Genomic DNA, 22,612 nt, shown 5'->3' with positions numbered 1-22,612 from the left:
ATTTCACTAGGATATACAGATAGCAAATAATCACATGAAATGATATTCATCATAAGTCATTGAGGAAATGCAAATTTAAAAATTATGAGATATGAGTATACAACTATCAGACCAGCTAAAGAAAGAAAAAAGTGAATACAGAATGCTGGTGAAGATACAGAGAAAGCAGCTTACTCATACGTTACTGGTAGAAATGTTCAATGGCACAGCCATTTTGCAAAAGAGTTCAACAGTTTCTCATGAAACTAAAAATGCAACTACCATATGACCCAGTGATTGCACTTAGGTATTTTTCTCAGACGAATAAACAGGTATATTCACACAAAACCTATACATGAGTGTTTCCTGGTAGCTTTATTCATAATAGCCCCCAGCTGGAAATAGCCCAGATGTCCTTCAGCTGGAGAACGGTTAAACTGTGTTACATACGTATCATGGAATACTACTCAAAAATGAACAAGACATCAATAAAAATATATACCGCTTGGATGAATTTCTAGGTAATTTATGCCAAGTGAAAAAAGGAAAAAGTTACATGATCTAATTTATATAGCATTTTAAAATGACAAAATTGTGGAAATGGGAGAACAGATTAGTGGTTATCTAGTAGACGAAGGGAGTAGGAAAGGAAGTGGAGGGTAAAAAGGAAACTAGAGGGATCCTTGTGATAACGAGTCAATACCTTGACTGTGCTAACAGATGCACAAACCTGTACATGTGATAAAATCATATAGAACTAAACATACACACACAAATGAGTTCAGTAAAGCTGGGGAAATCTGTATATGATTAGTGGATTATCATTATCCTGGTTGTGATATTATACTATAGTTTCACAATGTTTTTAGGGGAAATGAAGGTATAGTTGGGATCTGTGAATATTATTTTTATGATTGCATGTGAATCCCAAAGATCTCAGTAAACATTTCAATTAATAAAATATTTTTTGAAAAAATGTGATTGGGATTCTGAGAGTCAAAATGGGATGCCACCCATAAAAGAACAGGTTGCAAACAAATGATCAGAGAAGACAAAATACTCTTGGAAATTGAAAATATGATAGCCATGATAACAAACTTAATAGAAAATTTGGAAGATTTCAGAATAAAAAGCAAAAAAAGACAAAGAAAGAAAATACTAGATGAATAATAAAAGATATGGATGATCAGCCCAGAAGTTCAGACCTTTATCTAATAGGATATCCAGAGAGGGGGAAAGCAGAGAGAATATAGAGGAGAGGAGGAAAGTATTAAAGAAATAAGAAAGCAAAACAAAAACAACAAAACCCCAAAGCTATGGAGAACAAGGAATCTTTGCAATAAAAGATATCAGTAACCAATACTACTTAGGATGTATTAAAAAAATAAAACAAACAAAAAACCCTAACCCACATCAAATCACATTCTGAGCAAAACAAAATCATTCTAAATAGGCAAGAACTCAAGAACTTTATTTCTTATTTATCATATCTGAGGAAATTACTTGTGGATATACCCCAACACCCAATGGAGGGAATTTATTGACATTACAAATCCAATAAAATAAAATTCTAAAAGACTAGTTGAGTAGTAAGCTTATAAAAGTCCAAATTAGAACATGGGTTAGTGATCCAAGTAAAATATCTTCAAGAGGTACGGATGTATATTAAGTGAAAGAGAATGAGAATCTCCAAAACATTTGAAGGGATATAATTCTTTCAACTATTAAAAAAAAAAAAAAAAAGGCAGTAGGAAATGCCCAGGAAAAAAAAAATAAACTCATGGCCAGAATACAAAACAGCCCATAATATGGCATGGTTTTGATTTATTGGTAGAGGGAAAGAAAGGAGAAATTTTACCAGTGACTTTGTTACTAGGAGCATTGTGATTTAAACGATCGGGGGACGGTGGTGTCATAGGAACTGCAGACATTGAAGTTTAACTCTAGCATGTTCTAACTTCACAATGAGCATTATTTATTGTTACAGCCATGCTTATAAACTTTTGTAGCCAACCTGTAGCCAAAACAATAGCTACAATTAAATGTTTAAAATAGATTGGGAAGTGGAAGGGTGGGCGGGAGAGAGATGGAAGGATAGACACAGTTAAAATTCTTATTTTACAAATTTGCTCTTAGGATTCATTCTATATATTTTTAAAATATTTCATCTATTTATATGAGCATGGGCCAGGGGAGTGGCAGAGGGAGAAGGAGACTCCACACTGAGCAAGGAGCCAAATGGGCTGGATCCCAGGACCCCGGGATCATGACCTGAGCCAAAGGCGACGCCCAACTGACTGAGCCACCCAGGTGCCTCGGATTCATTCTATATTTTCAAAATTGTGTGGAACATGAAATCAGGGGCTGTGTATTTCATTTTCAGTTTCAAACATAACTGTTAAAAGCACTAAAAACAATATATAACTATTAAGAATTGAGAAAAGGGGAAAAGAGTATGGAAAGTGATATTAAAGAGGATCCTTTTCAATCAGGGAGTTAAACTGGAAATACATAAAGTTTATACATCAAGAATTAGACAAGGATCTGAATAATTTGTTTTTAGGTCTAACTCTCAAAAGAAGAAACAGGAAGAAACATGATTGCCCTGGGAGAGTGGAGTGGGGAGTTGGGAGTTGACAGACACTGTATTTTATAAGCCAGTCTATTCTACTAGATTTTCTACTACATGCATACATTACATTGATCAATCAAAATTATACAAGATTCACTAGCTGTAACCTCATGGGATGCCGTAGCCCAACATCATTCTGCAAAGGGATGTAACGTAATACAAGGGGTGCGCACTTAGGAGACATCTGCTAGTGCCGTGAAATGTTGAGAAGGGAACAATAAAACCACAAATGAAAATTGCAACCCAAATGCCACACGTAGGAACATCTGTGTTAATTCTGACAAATTCTGCCAGTCATGGATTGACCTCATACATCACTGAAAAACACCTAACTCGATCAGGGAAAAAACAGCCCTGCCTTTGAGGTATTAATTCCCTCTTACCGATACAGGTCCGCGCATGTGTTGAATGTACGATGGAGATTAGATCGTGCCGGGGTCATTTTGGTGCGATTGTTTTGACAATCCTAAAGCACTCTCCGTTTATAATGGCTAGTTATCTGTTTACACGCTATAATCAACTCTCATGAGAACCTGGCTTCAGTGATTTCTGCTCTGATGCATATACATGTTGAATTAGATTTTCAGAAGAGAGTCATTTGTTCTTAGTCATCTTTTAAATACATACCTCTAGTTACATTTGCAGATTTTCTCTGTCCGTTCCCTTCAACTCTCACTTCCTATGAGAAGCTGTGAGGGGACCAGTCTGATGAGTCTGATCTTAGCAGCCTCTTCCATGGCTCTCTGACCGAGGGGGTCCTTGCAGCCCAGGGGCCCTGGGGAGCAGACTGGCGTCTGGGTTCTGGGCCATCTGGGCTCCAGGGTTTAAGGCAGCCTCAAGAAGCACTGTAGGTGGAGCTCAGGTGACACAGTGAGACTTGCCTTGGGAGAGATTTGCTGCTGCTTTTAACCAGTCTCCTCCACTGACCCTTTCCATGCAGAGAGTTTGCTTCAGAGCTGAAATGCACACAGATTTGAATAATTACGAGGCGAGACCAATTCTTGGGGGAAGACTTTTGGCCCATCCTGTCAGAAGAGGATAGGCAAGGGCTTCTTTGGAAGCCGCTCTTGGGAGGATTTTAGGGTCATTTGGGGGAAACTACACAAGTGAAAATGGGTTTTCTGACAGCGCTTCCTATATCCTTTTCTCTCTCAGGAATGAAAGTTTATACTGTATTTTGATTACTATGCCACGTTATAGATCTGCAAGCTTTGTGTCTTTAGGAATGCCTTTTGTTTTAAGCACATGAGCTCTGGAGTCAGACTGCACAGTCTTACCTACTGGCGCAACCAGTGACAAGCTACATAACCTTTTACAGCCGAGTTAGCTTCTCTGCTTACCAGCTGCCATATCTGTTAAATGCGGATACTGATAATAATATCCACCCTACAGGCTTACCAAGTACTGGAGGTTACCTGTGCACTGAGTACTAGTAAATAGTCAAGAATTAACAGCGATTATTATTTTTTCCCCAAAATTTATAGCAGGCACAGAAAGTATGACAAGAATGAGGGCCTGCAAGTGGGAGAATAGTGAGGAAATAGCTTCTAATGTGAACCCTTGGGGTTCCCTTTCTGGACTTTTCTGTATATGACATTTCCACTATCCACTGTCTCAATTGTCTCAAGGTGAATTAGAGTGGTAGGACCATAAAGAGAGAGCAGAGCATTTAATGTTCCGTCTTGGACTTCCACCATAAGTGTGTGCTGCCAGCTTCAGAAACCTAACTTTGATACTGAAACATTCATTTGCAAGAGTTTATTTTGTGAAGAGGGGTGTGAAAAGGGCTCTTAAGAATTCAGCATAGGACCCCAGAAGAAACAAAGAATCAGGTTTGTGCTGTTAACAGCAGATTGCAAGGGAAGACTGGGCCAGACAACGACCTTGGCAAGACTGGGCAAAATTAGGGTGACTGCATCACTTAATGTCCACACAGGTAAAAGATGAGGATGAGGGGTGCCTGGGTGGCTCAGTGGGTTAAAGTCTCTGCCTTCAGCTCAGGTCACGATCCTGGCGTCCTGGGATCGAGCCCCACATTGGGCTCTGCTCAGCAGGGAGCCTGCTTCCTCCTCTCTCTCTGCCTGCTTCTCTGCCTACTTGTGATCTCTGTCAAATAAATAAATAAAATCTTAAAAAAAAAAAGATAAGGATGAAAGGAAGCATTATTATTTATTATGCTGGGACCAAGTGAGTAGGCCAGGCCAGGACTCGGACAGATCAGGGCACGTGGTGACCTAGTCCAAGGGCACTGGGGTGGGAAGGGAGAACAGGAGCTGGGTGAGGGAGGGAACTGAAATCCAGGATACTACGTGGAGGAAAGCAAGATCAGAAAGAGCCCAGCACCATCTCTTTGCCACACTGAAGAGCTGTGGGGACCAGGGAAGACAGGCAGCCCAACCACCAGCATGAGCATAAACCCCACGCATCACCTGCTTGATGAGCCATGTGGCCTTCTGGGGAGAGCTTCTAGCTACAACTGCCAGCATAACCAGGAGAAGTGATGTCCATTCCTCCCACATATTTGCTGAGCCACATTTTAGCTACATTATCCACATTTAGATTCATCTTTATGGACACTCTTTTGCAATGGCCCAGAATATTCAGAAGTTGCCAGGAGCAGAGAGAAAGACGAGTGGGGGTGTCCCCAGCATCCACGTTGGGACCTGCCCCTTGTTAACAACAGAGTCTAGCTGAATTTCTGCAGCAATGGAAAATACCCTCTGGAGAGATGATGGTGGAGGATGGGAAGCTACCAGCCTAAAGACCAGGAGGCTTTGGGATCTACCAGAAGAACCTCGATGTCAGCTTTGTCCAGCTCAAAAGAGGAGTGTAGCTTCATTTAAAAATAAGGTTTATCTTCCAGATCTAGAGTAGACAAAGGAAAATGGATATACAAAAATAATCATGGTGGGCTTTTAAGTTGCAGATAAGGGCCTTCTGGAAGTTAATTTTCCTGGGTAATTTATCATGCCACATAATTTCCCAGAGATGAACATAAAAGTTACATATTGGTGGTTTTACTCCGGTAGCAACATTGTGGAAGTCTTATTTGACCTTAAGGGTATTTCTTACTGGCTTCAGATTGTTAATATTCACTCTTACCCACTCTTGTAGCTATCAAGGACCTTTTGGAAAACATTTCTTAGGGTGAATTATGTATTTATATGTAAAATACCAGCAAACATCCTTATGGCCATAACTTTTGGATATTTTCAAACCAGATTATAGTAAAACAATGTATTTTATTCAGCAGATTTGTTTTAATCTAATTATGTAGGTGAATAAAAATTACTGCATGCTGGTGCATCTAACGTAAGTTATCTATTATTCACACCACATTTACTTTTACTATTCATGCAGATTCCCTTTGACATAACCTACTGTGTCACAGTTTATCCAATAAAGATAAAATATAGCTCAGCAAAACACCAGTCGATTCCAGCTTTCTGGTAATTATTAAAGACTATTTCACACTGGTTCTTTCAATCAATGTATTTCCCCTTGGATATGATGGCGCTCCTCTTTGAAGCTTTCAATCCTCCCAATGGATTCAGAGGAACACTCAGGCCCTTTTTCAGTCTCTGGGTCTCAGAGATAGTTCAAAGAGCACAACAAGGCTTCACAGGTTTATCCTCAAAGGCTGACACTGTCTGTTTGAGGTATGGTGACTTAAAAAGTCATCTCTGGCAAAGCATGTGTTTGCTACCAGTCTATGGAATCAGCCATTTATCAACTTATCTGTATTCACCCAGCGCACCTGCTAACAGCTCAAAGGAGAACACTCACTGTATCCTGCTGGACTGACTATTGATTTGATTCCCTCCTCTAATTTTATATTGTTTTTCTGCTCTGTGGATGAAGCAACTCCTTTACTGGATGGAATGAACATGGAACCCATGAACTGATGGCCTTTGGTTGTTGTTTTCAAGAGCCCAGAGGGCAACAGACTCTTCACAGGTTGCGGACAGCTTGGCTGGCAGAGTGGCTTTCCTGTCCCAGCATGCCTTGCATTTCACTGTAGGGGCCCTGCTAGGAAACTGCAGGGAGATCACTAGGAACTCGCAACATCATCTTCAGAAGCTGCAGATACCCAGTGCTCACCAGTACATGCAAATAGAACCCTGGATTGAAGATCCCCAACTCACTCTCAGTCTGAGCATTTCCCCTTAACCATCTCCATGCTCCCAAAAAATCCTCCTTTATTCTTTGTAGTCCTGAGCACATGATTGCAGCTGAAAAATTTCCCTTCCAACTTCTCTGTCATTATTGGTTTTTAATTAAAATGAGGCTACCTCACTGCATCATGAAAATTATTATCGTTCTTCATCAGTTAATCTCTGGTGTGGTCATATAATCTGATTAACATATAATTTGATTAATGCCTCAACTATAGAAAACACTATTTTAATGAATTCTTTTGGAAAGGACAAAGACAAGGTTAATATTTTTTTTTCCCAAACAACATTATGTATTTTAAGTAGAGTAGCTGCTATGTAGAGATGGCAATAGTTCTATTATTGTAGAATAAGTTGTAATGCGAGGTGGACCGAAGATTATTGTTTGTTCCTGATTCCCTCTCCACTTCTAAAACAAGTCATTCTCTTTCTCTCTCTGTTAGCATGTTATACAGATGTTGAAATTCACCAAGATTCTATCCACAGTACTCTTTTCTTCTTGCTTTGTACACATTTGCTGGGTGATCTGATTTAGTCGTAGCTCCAGTTATTATCTAATTGCAGAAACCCACCCCTCCAAAAACATATTTCCAGCTTTGAGTTCTCTGCTGAGCACCAACCCTTCTTTCTGATAAATGTTCCCATTTAGATAGGTTGCAGGCAAATTAATCTCAGTGTACTCAATACTCAACTAATTACTTTATATATAACTTTTTCTGAATTCTTTGTCAGTAGTATTGGCTAAGAACCATGTCCCTCATTACTGGAGTCAACACTCCCAAGTATCATCCATTAAATCTTTTTCTTTTTTTCTTTCTTTCTTCTTTTCTTTTCTTTTCTTTTCTTTTCTTTTCTTTCTTTTCTTTTCTTTTCTTTTCTTTTCTTTTCTTTTCTTTTCTTTTCTTTTCTTTTCTTTTCTTTTCTTTTCTTTTCTTTCTTTCCTCTACCACCTTCCTATACTATTCTTGTCACAGGTCTATCTCAGGGTCATGTCATCTCTAGGCCTAACCACTTTAATAAACTCCAGATTCACCCATCTACTTTATGATTATTAGTGTATTTGTTTAAAGTAAAACTTAACCATGTTGTTTTCACCTAACTTCTTTATTAAAAAAGCAATTAAAAAACTTAATTGTTTGCCTAAATTGTTTTACTGACTCCTGTTTGCCTTCAGGATAAAGTTCAAAATTACCTAGCAATGCATAGCAAACTAATTAATTCATAGAGTGAATCCTCATTTCTTTACAGTGAGTATTGGTAGTTTCAGTGGTAAGAGGCAGATGGAAGCCATCCCCACAATCCCTCTACCAGGTGGCACGCGCCAATCAAAATCAGTCTCAGGTCAAACTGCCAGACTCACAATCTCAAAGAACAAAATTCAAAGACTTACACTATCAGATAGTTTGTAATAAAGCTATAGTCATTAGTAGTATAAGGATAGAGAACTAGACCAATGGAACAAGTAGTCCAAACATAAACTCACATATACATGGCCACTGACTTATTGCAGTTTGACACCACGGAGCAATGGAGAAAGGACAATCTTATCAATAAACAGTGCTGGGTCAGTTGGATATCCAGACCCCCCCCCCAAAAAAAAGTAGTTATTCATCTGTCCTTCATACCATACCCTAAACCGGTTGACGAGGAAAATAATTTAAAGGTAAAACAAAAAAATGAAACCCCTGGAAGAGAGATTCCAAGTGTGCGATGCATTTGCTGTGTTGTTTCCAGTTCTGAGATGGAGAGGGCCATGTACAAGGACTAAAGAGAGACCTTGAGGGGCGAAAGGCAGCTTCCAGTTGATAGCCAAGAAGGGTGAAGAGGGACTTTAATCCTATGATGACAATAAGCCAACTTCTCCCAACTACAAGAATGAGCTCAGAAGCAATTCTTTCCCAAAGCCTCTGGATAAGATCCCAGGCTCCCTGATACTTTGATTTCAGCCTTGTGAGACCCAGAGGTGGGGAACTAGTTGAGGCCACACAGACTCTGACCTACAGAAGTGGGAAATAGTAAATTTGTTTTCCTTTAAGCTGCTTAATTTGTGGTTATTTGTTACAGCAGCAATAGAAAACTAATTTACTAATTAAGAAGGAAATGGAGACATAAATGATGATATATACTTAGGATGGACTAGAGGAGGGGGGTCAGTAAACTATGACCTTGCTTCTGTAAATTAAGTTTAACTGGAACAGAGCCAGGTATGTTTCTGGATTATCTAGGACTGTGTTTATACTACAGCAGCAGAGTTGGGTAATTTTGACAGAGTTTTTATGGCAGTCAAAACAAAAGCTATTTACTATCTGGCTCTGTAAAGAAAAAGTTTGCTGAACCCCTGTACAGAGGAACAAAACATAACAAGCTACATACAATAAGGGTGAATATCACAAACATAATGGTGAATGACACCAGAAATAAGAGGACTTACTGCACAATTTTGTTTTCTAAAGTTTACAAGAGGCAAAAACCAACCTTGCTTACAGGAGTCAGGATGCTAATTGCCTTTGAGAAGGGGAAGGGGAAGGTAGTGATTTAGATGGGGGTGTGAAGAGGCTTCAGGGATGCTGGTAATGTGCTCTTTTTTGGTCTGGATGGTGGTTAAATGGCTTTCTGAAAAATTCATGAAACATGATTTCCTCGCTTTTTACATAGGCTATTTACTTTCACAAAAACCTTTAAAACAGTTTGACTTCATCCAGACATTTAAAAAATATATATAGCTATTGAGGTCCTTAGTAACAGTGAACTAAAACTCAAAATAGCTTGTGTTTAGGATGTCCTCTGGAGTCCATGCAAAAACTTCGACTGGTTTCTAATGTCTTGGACCAGTAGCATTTGACGTCACCTGGGAGTCTGTTAGAAATGCAGACTCTTGGCCCCATCTTAGATCTGATGGATTAGAAACTGTATTTTAATAAGATCCCAGCTAATTCCTTTAGACATTAGAGTTTGAGAAGTAGTGCCTCTATAAATTTGCTATTTCATTGCTGCTTATCTTTCACAAAACATATTTCTACACAGTCGAAAGTACAGTTCTAGGCAACTCATGCTTCCCAAACTTCTCACACACATCTGGGCAGGACTGCTCTGAAGCAAACATGGCTTCCCCATGCCTCTTGGGTTAGAGCTCTCTGGTTCTGCACTACTCAGGCATCAGAAGACACAGGCACCCACACACATTTCCCTCATTTGCATCTGGATAGGCAAATGGACCTCAGAGTCATCTTTTTTATAATAATAAAGGGAACAAACCTGAGAAATTTATTGGTAATAAATATGCCAGCCTCCTTCTGTGTCACCTTACAGTCCAGACCCCAGGGGGAATATAAACATATTCATGGATTTTTATAATCTCAAAGGGTTAGTTTTTCATCTTCAGAGAGTTGAATAGAATGAGAAAAGCTGTCTCTAGGAGAGTAAGATCTTCATCATGTAGGAAATAAAGTAATCTTTCTTCTTTAGAAAACTGAAGAAAGGTCATGTATCACAAAATTAGATGTGGAAAAAAAATAATAATGTACTGTTTCAACATTAGAGGAGAAGAATGGAGAAATGACCCTTCCTGGAGAATAGTTCTTATGTAAATAACTCAGAGATTGAAAGTTAGAATGTGTATTAGAGAATTCTAGATAATTGTCCTGTGATTTGAATGTTCCTGGTATTTCTTTCTCACATATAATGTGACTTTCAAATGGCCACTATGTTGCATATCTTTGCTGTTTGTTTTTCCTTCAAATTGTGAAAAGTCATGTGTTCCTGGAAAAATCAAGACCACCCAATGGTGCAAAATTTGAAAGCGCTGACTGGGGTTGAGGGAAGAGAGATTTTGAAGGACAGTATGGAACCCTGCTTTATAAAATATGTCATAAAACCAGTAACTCTACTGTTGCAGAGGACCGGTAAGCAGCCAGATGTGGGACATTGGTCTGTGTGGTAGAATAGCCAAAATAAGTACTTTTCTTTTTAAATTTTATAGTTTTGTATTTGGGAAATATAAACATCTCAATTTTTCCAGATCTTCAGTAAAGACATTGAATGAGTGAGTAAGTGAATGAATAAGAAAATGCATGTGGGCATATTCTGAAAATCGGTGCAAGGAACTGACTTCCATATTAGGGTCAAGTGATGAGAAAAGGTTTGGGATACAGGTGTAGCTGAGACCCATAACCTAAACCACAGTGAGTCCAGGCATATAGCTTCATGTGCCTGCAAGACCTGAGGGGAGAGAAGACTATAAGGTTCTCTGGGAGTTTACGGAAGTTTTACGGAGGACAATGGGCTTTCCAAGGCCTGTGGTCTTGGGGACTAAGCCACACCTAGAAATTAGAAAGCAGAGTGATTCCTGTTGATGTGTGTTCCCTCAACTGAAAAGACAAACATGAAAGTAGCTGCTCAAAATATTGTATAGGTCATATCACAGGGTATGAAATTATCTTGCAGTGGCTGGGGTGGGTTTTCTTGTGTATATATGAATAATAGACAATTATGTCTCATATTCTGTCCCATTCAAGAAGAAGAAAATATTGAATATATTTAATGTGAAAATTGGAATGTATTTATTTATTTATTTATATTATTTTTTTAATTTATTTTCAGCATAACAGTATTCATTGTTTTTGTACCACACCCAGTGCTCCATGCAGTCCGTGCCCTCTCTAATACCCACCACCTGGTTCCCCCAACCTCCCACCTCCCCACTTCTTCAAACCCTTCAGATTGTTTTTCAGAGTCCATAGTCTCTCATTGTTCACCTCCCCTTCCAATTTCCCCCAACTCCCTTCTCCTAACTCCCCATGTCTTCCATGCTATTTGTTATGTTCCACAAATAAGTGAAGCCATATGACAATTGACTCTCTCTGCTTGACTTATTTCACTCAGCATAATCTCTTCCAGTCCCGTCCATGTTGCTACAAAAGTTGGATATTCATCCTTTCTGATGGAGGCATAATACTCCATAGTGTATATGGACCACATCTTCCTCATCCATTCGTCCGTTGAAGGGCATATTGGTTCTTTCCACAGTTTGGCAACCGTGGCCATTGCTGCTATAAACATTGGGGTACAGATGGCCCTTCTTTTCACTACATCTGTATCTTTGGGGTAAATACCCAGTAGTGCAATGGCAGGGTCATAGGGAAGTTCTATTTTTAATTTCTTGAGGAATCTCCACACTGTTCTCCAAAGAGGCTGCACCAACTTGCATTCCCACCAACAGTGTGAGAGGGTTTCTCTTTCTCCACATCCCCTCCAACACATGTTGTTTCCTGTCTTGCTAATTTTGGCCATTCTAACTGGTGTAAGGTGATATCTCAATGTGGTTTTAATTTGAATCTCCCTGATGGCTAGTGATGATGAACATTTTTTCATGTATCTGAGAGCCATTTGTATGTCTTCATTGGAGAACTGTCTGTTCATGTCTTCTGCCCATTTTTTGATATGATTATCTTTTTTGTGTGTGTTGAATGTATTTACTTGCCAGTTATTAAAATCATTATTATTAAAAAGAAAAGGAGAGTATTTTAATATGGTTCATCATTTATGTTATGTTGTTATATACTATAAATACTCAACAGAAAGCTAGTATAATGTAAACATGAGTGCTGATCTTACTCCCAAGGGGCAGTCAGTTGTTATAAACAGGAATCCACACTTCAGAGGTGATCCTCTAACATTATATAACAAAGGCCACACTTCAGGAGGTAAGTATTAAAGTCATAGTTTTTATCCTATGTCCTTATTTGTTAACTGGCATAATGGATATTAGAAATAAATGCTTTTTGGAGAAACTGGCAACTTCTAGTCAGCATATTGGGTATTAGAAATGGGCTCTCATTGGTGAAATGAATGCTAATTAAGATGCAGGGACTGGCTAAAGTATTTAGGAGTCCCTGAAAGGATAGAGAGTTAGGGCTTCTTCAGGTTTACAGAGCAGGTTGTATGAGCTTAGTGTCAGCTTGCTAAGGGAGGTTTGTTTACGGAGGACCTGAATCACTTTGCTGACATGCATTTGTTCAATACTTGTGTGCATGTATGGCAGTGTTTTGACTGAGATTTGGTTTGAGGATGATGAGGAGGAAGTGCCTGTCACCTTCCTTTAGCATTTTGGCAGCTTCCATCTTTCAGAAACTAAGAGCTTTTCAAAACTAAGAGCTGTTCATGACCAACTTGCTAAAGTCAGTTTTCTTTTCTTTTTTAAAAATTTATTTATTTATTTGACAGAGAGAGAGAGCTGAAGCAGAGGGAGCAGAAGGCAGAAGGAGAGGGAGAAGCAGAGGGAGCCCGGTGTGGGGCTGGCTCCCAGGAGCCTCGGATAATGACCTAAGCCAAAGGCAGATGCTTAATGAACTGAGCCACGTAGGTGCCCCGAAAGTCAGTTCTCAATAATTTGTTAAAACTTTATTATGCGTTTTTTATTTTGGTCAGTATTCTTTCACTAGTGTATTTGTATCTGCAGGGAAAAAAGTGTTCAGGCATTGGAGCTGGGGGCCATGACTGACATCCATTTTTGGCAATTCCCTGGGTGACAATAGCTATCATTTCCCAATTTGGTTTCCTGATGCACTTCTGCCTACTTAGGCCTATCCCATTAGTCTCCATCTGTGGGGATATGAAGATTAACCTTGCTCAGTGTTATGTTGGAGATTTGAATTGGAGATCAATTTCCTTTAGGGAAGAGACTATCAATCAATTTCAACCCTTTATTTATTCAACACCCACTGTATGCACAGTATAGTTCTAAGTCCTTGGAGAATTATCAAAATTTGTATGTATTATAGACCATGATCTCCAGAACTCATGATCTACAGGGGCACAGAAGGTAAGGGTGTATTTTATTTCAGTATCTGAAAATAACCTTCAGTGACAGCTGTCTATAGATTCACTGCTTAGGGCTCTAATTTGTGGTGGGCGCATGTCCTTTAACATTTCACTGTTTTTCTTTCATTCCTTTGTCCCTCCTTCCTTTCTTTTTTCTGTCTGTCTTTTCCTTGTTTCTTTCATTTTACCATTTCTTCCTCTGTTGCTTGCTCCTTTTCTTCCCCACACCTTCCTTTCTTTCCCTCCTTCTTCCCCACTTCCATCTTCTTCTTCTTCTTCTTCTTTTTTTTTTTTTTTGCCTGAATAGTTTGAACATTTCCCTCCAAGATAGTAAAGCTTTTAATCTACTGTTTTGTTCTCCTTGTCTTCCTATTCTGAAATTTAAGTGGCTTCATTTAAAAACAAGTGCTCTCTCCTTTCCCAGAATGTGAAAATAGGATGCCGGATGTGAGTATTTCCTTTTGAAGGCCATGGTAAGGGCATCTGGCCCTCTGCTTTCACTGAACCTATTTCCTAATAGCCTAGATTCATCTTAACTCTCCTACTCATGGAAGCATTTGACTTCATCTTGCTACTTGAGGAGGTTTGAATCTTTGTTCTGCCACATTCTGTCTCTGACACTGGGCAACGTGTCTATATTTTCTCAACTTCAATTTCTATATCCACAAAGTAGAACACAAAATGTTTACAAAATAATACACAGAGCATCCTCTCCAACTTTGGTTATGATCATAAATTTTTACCCTAATTCTTGGTTTCTGATCCTACTGGAGCTTGGACCTTCCTTTCCACTGCACTAGTTGGACTTGCTTGTGTTTGTCCATCAGGTATCAGACCCAGGAGTGTTTCCTGACTTCAGCACCCCTGTTTCCATCAGAGCACCTCAGGTCCCTTCCTACATCCACATCCACATCCATCCACACACACAGTACCACACACAATACACGTGCATGCGTGCGCGCTCACACACACACACACACACACACACACACGGTGTTGGAGTGCACACAGAGGTTCCTGGCCCTTCCCTTAAACTACACCCACATACTTGGCAGCCTTGTATGCTAGGAGGATTCATTTTAATTAGGAATATTAATAATTTTTCCTTTATTTTCTCTCAATAATTATAAATTATTATAATTCCTTTCCCAGGATATATTTAAGCTCCAGATTGATATCCACCTATGTCGAAAGATTTGAAGTCCTAGTCATCAAAGTGCTTAAGAGTTTAGGGCCTGGAGTCAGAAAGACTGGCTTCAAATCCTGGCTTTGCTATTTGGTAGCTGTGTGAGTTTTGGCAAGTGTTTTAACAGTTTTAGGCCTTTGTTCCATCCCCACCTATTTATCTAAAGATGGCAAGTTCATGCAGTGGAAGGAGCGTGGTCTGGGGCAGTAGAGACATAGTTTCAAATCTTATTTCTACCATTTATGGAATGAAAATTTTTGAGAAAAATCTCTCTTTCTGCTTTTGTTTCTCATGTATAAAGAGAGATAATGACGTACAGAGAAGGACTGTAGTAGAGATGAAATGAGGTCGTCTCTTTTTCAGGGCATCTTGGAGATGATCAGCTGTTTCAGGATGAAACTGAAAATCTCCTTCCCAGTCACCAGCTGCTGGAAACTTGCTGCAGTGGATGATGAATGCAAACAACATACCTTTATGAGAAAGGTATGGACACAGAAGTTGCTGCTGATGCTCTAGTGAAGAGTGGAAAGTATGGTCCAGTTCAGCAAACAAGGTTTCCCCATGAAGTAGGCTGTCTTGACCATAACTATGTCTGCTCGTCACTGAGTAGAGGAATTCCTGTTCTAGACCCAGGAGAACTGGAGAAAGGAAGCACAAATCTGTTCAAGCTTTCATTGTAAACACCAATTTGACTGTTCTCAACTTGGTTATTGTTTTAAATAAGATTTCTATCCCTGAATTGACTGATACTGATATACTGCTCTTTCTCACTGCGGCCCCAAAAGAACTAGCAGAATTTGCAAATTTTCAAAAATTCTCTAAAGAAAATGATGCCCACTGGTGTGTTATAAGGAAGCCCCTGCACAAAGAAGGTAAGAAACCCAGGGCTAAATTATTCAAGGTTCAGTGTTTTGTTACTCCACTTGTCCTGCAACACAAACATCAGTGAATTGCTCTGAAGAAATGGTATACTAAGAAAAATAAGGGCAGGGCTGCAGAATTTGATAAATTTTTGGACAAGAGAATGAAGGCGGCCAAATTTTGAGAGCATTTATATCTGAGTCCAGCTAAAAATAGGATTTTCTAAGAGTAACACACACAAAAAATAAGACCAGACATTTAAAAAAGATTGAATAAGGTAAAAATATATGAATATATTTAACTACGAAAGACTTTGCAAATGTTATTTCAAGCCCCAGTAATGGTGCCCTCACCTAACGGTACTTTTCAGTGTTCAGATAGGTCAAAGAAGGAAAGATGGATGGAATCTCTTTCTTTAGCTACTTTTCATGGTACTTCTGGCTTTCCTGGGTTTCTCACTTGCTATAGTTCTCATGCTCTCTTTCATGTATTGCTCCTGGGACTCTCTTCTTTCTCTCCTTTTTGTCTTCTAGAGCAGCTGCCCAGCCCAAAACACTAAACAACAATAACAAAATCACCTATCTTTCAGTCTCTCAACTTTTGCCACAGAGTTCTTGTCTGTTGTTTTATTTCCAGCTTTTGACAACTTTTCTTTGAGGTTCTCTTGTGAGAGGCACTCCACATAGAGCTTTGCTCATCATGATAAATTGTGGGGGATCACAGTATGCCTGAAAGCCCCCCACTTGGTCCTGAAGACAAGCCAGTAGGGCAGCTGATTGGATATGAGTCTTTTGATGAAACAACCAGTGGATGGAGGAAGCTGTGGGGGCACCTGGGTGGTTCAGTCACTAGGCGTCTGCCTTTGGCTCAGGTCATGATCCCAGGGTCCTGGGATTGAGCCCCACATCGGGCTCTCTGCTCACCAGGGGGCTTGCTTCTCCCTCTCCTACTGCCCCTGCTTGTGCTCCCTCTCTTGCTGTGTTTCTCTCTGTCAAATAAATAAAATCTTTAAAAAAAAAAAAAAAAAAGAAAGAAAGAAAGAAAGAAAGAGAAGCTGTGTTTCTATTCAGGATAAGCTCCCAACTAGTCCCCAAACAGGATGCCGTTAGTGCCACACAGCTTTCGGTCCTTAAGAGAACATCCCTGTGCAGACATCTGGAACACTGGTGACTCAGAAGGCATTCCTTTCTGACTGTGAATAAAGGGTGTGAAGAATGGATTTTATGTGCAAGACTAAATTTGTAGTAAGCAATTCTCCCCAAACTTAAACACTGCCAAAAACAGAGACTATTTGAAGAGCAATACTGGGAGTGAGTTTGTATTGGAAGTATAACCTGTCAATTCAGAATATCAAAATGTTGTAGCTGGACACTCTAGACTGGGTTCCAAGCTCAGTTAGAAGGCAAGCCCACAGCCTAACTGACAGAAGTTGCCTGGTGGGCACAAAAACAGAAACATAGATCAGTGGAACAGAATAGAGAGCCCAGAAATAGACCCTCAACTCCATGGTCAACTAATCTTTGACAAAGCAGGATAGAATGTCCAATGGAAAAAAGACAACCTCTTCAACAAATGGTGTTGGGAAAATTGGAGAGCCACATGCAGAAAAATAAAATTGGACCATTTCCTTACACTACAAAGGAAAATAGACTCAAAATTGACGAATGACCTCATTGTGAGACAGGAATCCATCAAAATCCTCGAGGAGAACACTGGCAGCAACCTCTTTGACCTCAGCTGCAGCAAATTCCTCCTAGGAACAGCGCCAAAGGCAAGGGAAGGAAGAGCAAAAATGAACTATTGGGATTTCATCAAGATCAAAAGCTTTTGCACAGCAAAGGAAACAGTTAACAAAACCAAAAGACGACTTGCAAACAACATATCAGATAAAGGGCTAGTATCCAAAATCTATAAAGAGCTTAGCAAACTCAACACCCAAAGAACAAATAATCCAATCAAGAAATGGGCAGAGGACATGAACAGACATTTCTGCAAAAAAGACATCCAGATGGCCAACAGACAAATGAAAAAATGCTCCACATCTCTCGGCATCAGGGAAATACAAATCCAAACCACAATGAGATACCACCTCACACCAGTCAGAATGGCTAAAATTAACAAGTCAGGAAATGACAGAAGCTGGCGAGGATGTGGAGAAAGGGGAACCCTCCTACATTGTTGGTGGGAATGCAAGCTGGTGCAGCCACTCTGGAAAACAGCTTGGAGGTTCCTCAAAAAGTTGAAAATAGAGCTACATGATGACCCAGCAATTGCACTACTGGGTATTTACCCTAAAGATACAAATGTAGTGATCCGAAGGGGCACGTGCACCCTAATGTTTATAGCAGCAATGTCTACAATAGCCAAAGTATGGAAAGAACCTTGATGTCCATCAACAGATGAATGGATAAAGAAGAAGTGGTATATATACACAATGGAATACTATGCAGCCATCAAAACAAATGAAATCTTGCCATTTGCGACGTCGTGGATGGAACTAGAGGGTATTATGCTTAATGAGATAAGTCAATCAGAGAAAGACAACTATCATATGATCTCCCTGATACAGGGAAGTGGAGATGCAACGTGGGGGGTTTGGAGGGTAGGAAAAGAATAAATGAAACAAGATGGGATGGGGAGGGAGACAAACCATAAGAGACTCTTAATGTCACAAAACAACCTGAGGGTGGTCAGGGGTAGGGGCGTAGGGAGAGGGTGGTGGAGTTATGGACATTGGGGAGGCTATGTGCTATGGTGAGCACTGTGAAGTGTGTAAACCTGGCGATTTACAGACCTGTGCCTCTGGGGCTAATAATACGTTATATGTTTATAAAAATAAAATTATTAAACAAAAGAAGTTGTCTGGTGGGGACTGTGGCATCAGGAAAGGGCAGACATGTCAAGGGGGAACTGCAGCTCTACTCCTGGTGATTGTTATCTTCATGCACATGGTAGTCAGAGTCTTCAGTTTATTGAGAGAAACAGGATTTTAATGCAAAATCCTTTGGAATATTTGCAACTAATTAAACAAATAAAATACTATGTGGGCCAAGTGGTTGCTATAATTGCCAATCTAGTTAGACGAATTTTTTTTTTTTTTTACAGAAACTGAGGCTCAGCAATGGGAAGTGACTGCTTCATAGTATGTTGTCTATACAATTATTCTAGATATGGCTGATGGTAAGTCCCTAGTCTGAAGTTCATTTGTTAAAAATAAATCCATGGCCAATCAACCTCTAAAAATATACTGATAGAACTTGAGTGTGGTAGATCAAATAACTGATGTAATTTTTCACTCCCTTTTAAATACTATTGTATATTCACACCATTACCATGGCCTTGGTTGGCGGAGTATATTTAATCATCCTTGACTTTGAGCTTGATCTTGTGGCCTGATTTGGCTCATGGAATATTAGCCATCAGGAAAATTCAAATCAAAACCACATTGAGACACTACCTCACACTAGTTAGAATGGTCAAAATAAATAGGACAGAAAACAACAAGTGTTGGAGAGGATATGGAGAAAGGGGATCTCTCTAACACTGTTGGTGGGAATGCAAGTTGGTGCTGCTACTTTGGAAAACAGTCTGAAGATTCCTCAAGAAATTAAAAATAGAGCTACACTATGACCCTGCAATTGCATTACTGGGTATTTACCCCAAAGATACAGATGTAGTGAAAAGAAGGGCCATCTGTAACCCAATGTTCATAGCATCAATGGCCACAATCACCAAACTGTGGAAAGAGCCAAGATGCCCTTCAACAGAAGAAAGGATAAAGAAGATCTGGTCCATATATACAATGGAATATTATGCAGCCATCAGAAAGGATGAACGCCCAACTTTTGTATCAACATCAACAGGACTGGAGGAGATTATGCTGAGTAAGATAAATCAAGCAGAGGAAGCCAATTATCATATGGTTTCACTTACTTGTGGAGCATAAGGAATAACATGGAGAGCATTAGGAGAAGGAAAGGAAAAGTGAACTGGGGTCAATTGGAGGGGAGATGAAGCATGAGAGACTGTGAACTCTGAGAAACAAACAGGTTTTGGAGGAGAGAAGGGAGGGGGTTTGTGAGCCTTGTGGTGAGCATTAAGGAGGGCACATATTGCATGGAGCCCTGGGTGTGGTGCATAAACAATGAATCTTGGAACACTGAAAAAATAAAATTAAAAAAAAGGGGGGGCAGGGGAGTTTGGACACAGTGTGCACAGAGGGAAGACCACGTGAAGGTACATAAGGAGAAAATGACCATGTAACTATATTGAGCTAGCTATAAGAAAGAAACACCAAGAACCACCGGAAAACACTATAAGCTAGAAGATATAAGGAAGGATTGTCTCCTAGAGCCATCAAAGAGACCATGGCCCTGTAGATACCTGGATTCTGGATTTTAAGCTCTTAGGACCATGAGATGTAGTTTTCCATTGTTTTAAACCACTTAGTTTTTGGTACTTTGTTACAGCAACCTGGGAAACTAATACCACAAAAAGTAGGGTTAAAAATGAATTAAAATGATATTCTCCAAAATGAACCCAAAGGGGGGAAAAAAAAACTGGAAGAGGAAATTCTAAAACCGAATAGCTCTTTTGAAAGATTCTTTTTGCTGATAAATTAAGTACACAGATGCTTAAAATAAAAAGCTGAAGAGCTCTTTGCTTAAAGATGTCATATTTTCCAGAATGCAATGAACGAAACTTAACTTAGAGCCATTTGAGAAAATGTGTTTTCCCCCTTGAAATCATTAAAACATACCTTGTTTCTCTTTATGTTAGTTTTATAATGCATGTCGGGATTCCAAATTAAATACTGTTTAGATGCTTATGCACCAAGAATTCTTTCTCAAGGAGACATAAGACCGGGTAGAAGAATATCTTTTTATACCGAGGGAGTAATTTTTCACTCCCTTTCACTCCCTTCACTCGAGGGAGTGAGTCCTTAGTCAATGGTCAAAATGTACTTTACAGTAGGATTTTATTACAATATAAAAATATTTTGATAGGCAAAAGACTATGAATATAGAAAGACCTCTGTGTTCTACAAACCCTAACAGCAAGCTCATTTGCCAAGAAATTAGGCACTGTCTTTTAAAACAGGCTCATGTCTTTAGTTTCATTCTTTGCTCCTATGGCCATAGACCTGTCAGCACTAAATCCAAGGGACCTGAAAACGTTTTCATATTTCCCCTCCCAGTAGCCCTAGATGAAAGTACACATGCTAACTTTGCTGAGCTTTTTCATCTGCTCCTGAAGTTTCTGCAAAAGCGTGTTGCTGACCAGGAAACTGGGTCAGGCAATTGTTCTGCAATAAAGATGATCTTTTGATGCATGGAGCACTGGGGGTGGTACAAAAACAATGAATACTGTTATGTTGAAAATAAATGAAAAAAATGATTAAAAAATTTAAAAAAAAAGACTTAAATTCAGGCTTTCAACTGGGGATTATTTAACTATGTTTTAAATGAATATTCAGGGAAGAGCTTAAAGACCATTACTTCCTATGGGAGCATTTTAATCCTAGAATTGAAGACCCTTTCTTTTAATTTTTATAAAATGACTAATGGAAACTTGGAGGTAGCCAGCTCAACTCAATTTGGTAAATGTGTCTCAGATAGTGTGAAATAACAAAGACGGTATCAGTCTTTGTCCCTGCTTTCTGCCATGGAGCTTCAAAAACTCTCGGAATTTTCCTGATGGTAGTCCCTTTCATTATTCCTAAACAGCCCCTTTCCAGCACACCTGATTTTATGCTAAGAAGGTGACTCAAGGGGAGCCCCTGGATCTTTCAAGGGTGGTGCTGGCCCCACCTGTAAGACTAAGCACTTGGTGAGGGAGTTGGCATTTTTAGCTCCACACCTTGAGGGAGAGAAGGGGGACTAGAGATTGAATTCAGATGTCAGACTGTTGATTTTATCAGTCATGTCCACCTAGTAAAACACCAATAAAAGCTCAAATAAAGTTCAGAAGACTTCCAGGGTGGTGATCATATTGATCAATATACCAGGAGAGTGGTGTCCACCGCCCCCCACCCCAAGTCCATAGGGATGGAAGCTCTGTACTCTTCTTTGCCAGACCTGGCCCTGCTTATCTCCACCATTTGGCTGTTCTTAAGTTTTATCCTTTGTAACAAAATGCTAATTTTTAGTGTAGTGCATTCCGTGAGTCTGTAGCTCCCGAGTGAATGATCAAACCTGAAGGGTGTTGTGAGAGCGCTTGAATTTGTAGCCCGATGGGAAGTAGTGTGGGTATGTTCTAGACAGCTGAGACTTTTGTCTAGCACCTGAAATTGGGTCAGTCTTATGGGACTGAGCCCTTAACCTGTGGGTTCTGTGTGAACTTCAAGGAGTTAGTGTCAGAATTTAATTAAGTTGTAGGACCTCCACTGGGTGTCACAGAATTGTTGTGGGAATGTGTGTGGCTACTGTGGTCCAGGTTCAATGCTAGGTGCTGAGGATGGATAGATGGTTAAGACAGTTCTTGTTCTCAAAGTGCTCACATCCTGGCTGTGTAACGTTTAAGCATTCTCAGAATGTGATCTTAGCAGTAGAGAGTAAACCTCCTCTCTTAGGAAGGGAAAGGGAAGAGTGAAATGTGAGGAGAAAGCAAAAGCCCCTTGGTGTTTGCATGTATGAATGAATAAACACATTGTAATAAAAAGCTGGAGCTCTATTCCTGTGGCCATCTGTAGTTTTACACGTGGTGGTTATCACTGCCTGTGACTGAGTTTGTGTTCTTGGAATCCTTCAGGGCTTGTGTTTTTGGTGTATTCTTCTATGAGGGATTTGTAGTGGGTGAAATTATTTGATGTCATAAAAAGGGGAAAAACTTTACCCAAAGTGAGTAGATCCAGAAGCCCTCCCTGGGCAAGGTATTCCCTAGGGTTCTGTGAGCATGTGCAGGCTGTTTGTAAAAAGCAGTGTCCTTCCTAATGAGAAGTTGAAACTTTGGGCTGGAAAA

This window comes from Lontra canadensis, unplaced genomic scaffold, assembly GCF_010015895.1.
Source record: "Lontra canadensis isolate GAN:19392208 unplaced genomic scaffold, GSC_riverotter_1.0 scaffold274, whole genome shotgun sequence".
Lineage (NCBI taxonomy): Eukaryota > Metazoa > Chordata > Mammalia > Carnivora > Mustelidae > Lontra > Lontra canadensis.
Note: the sequence above shows the minus strand (reverse complement) of the source record.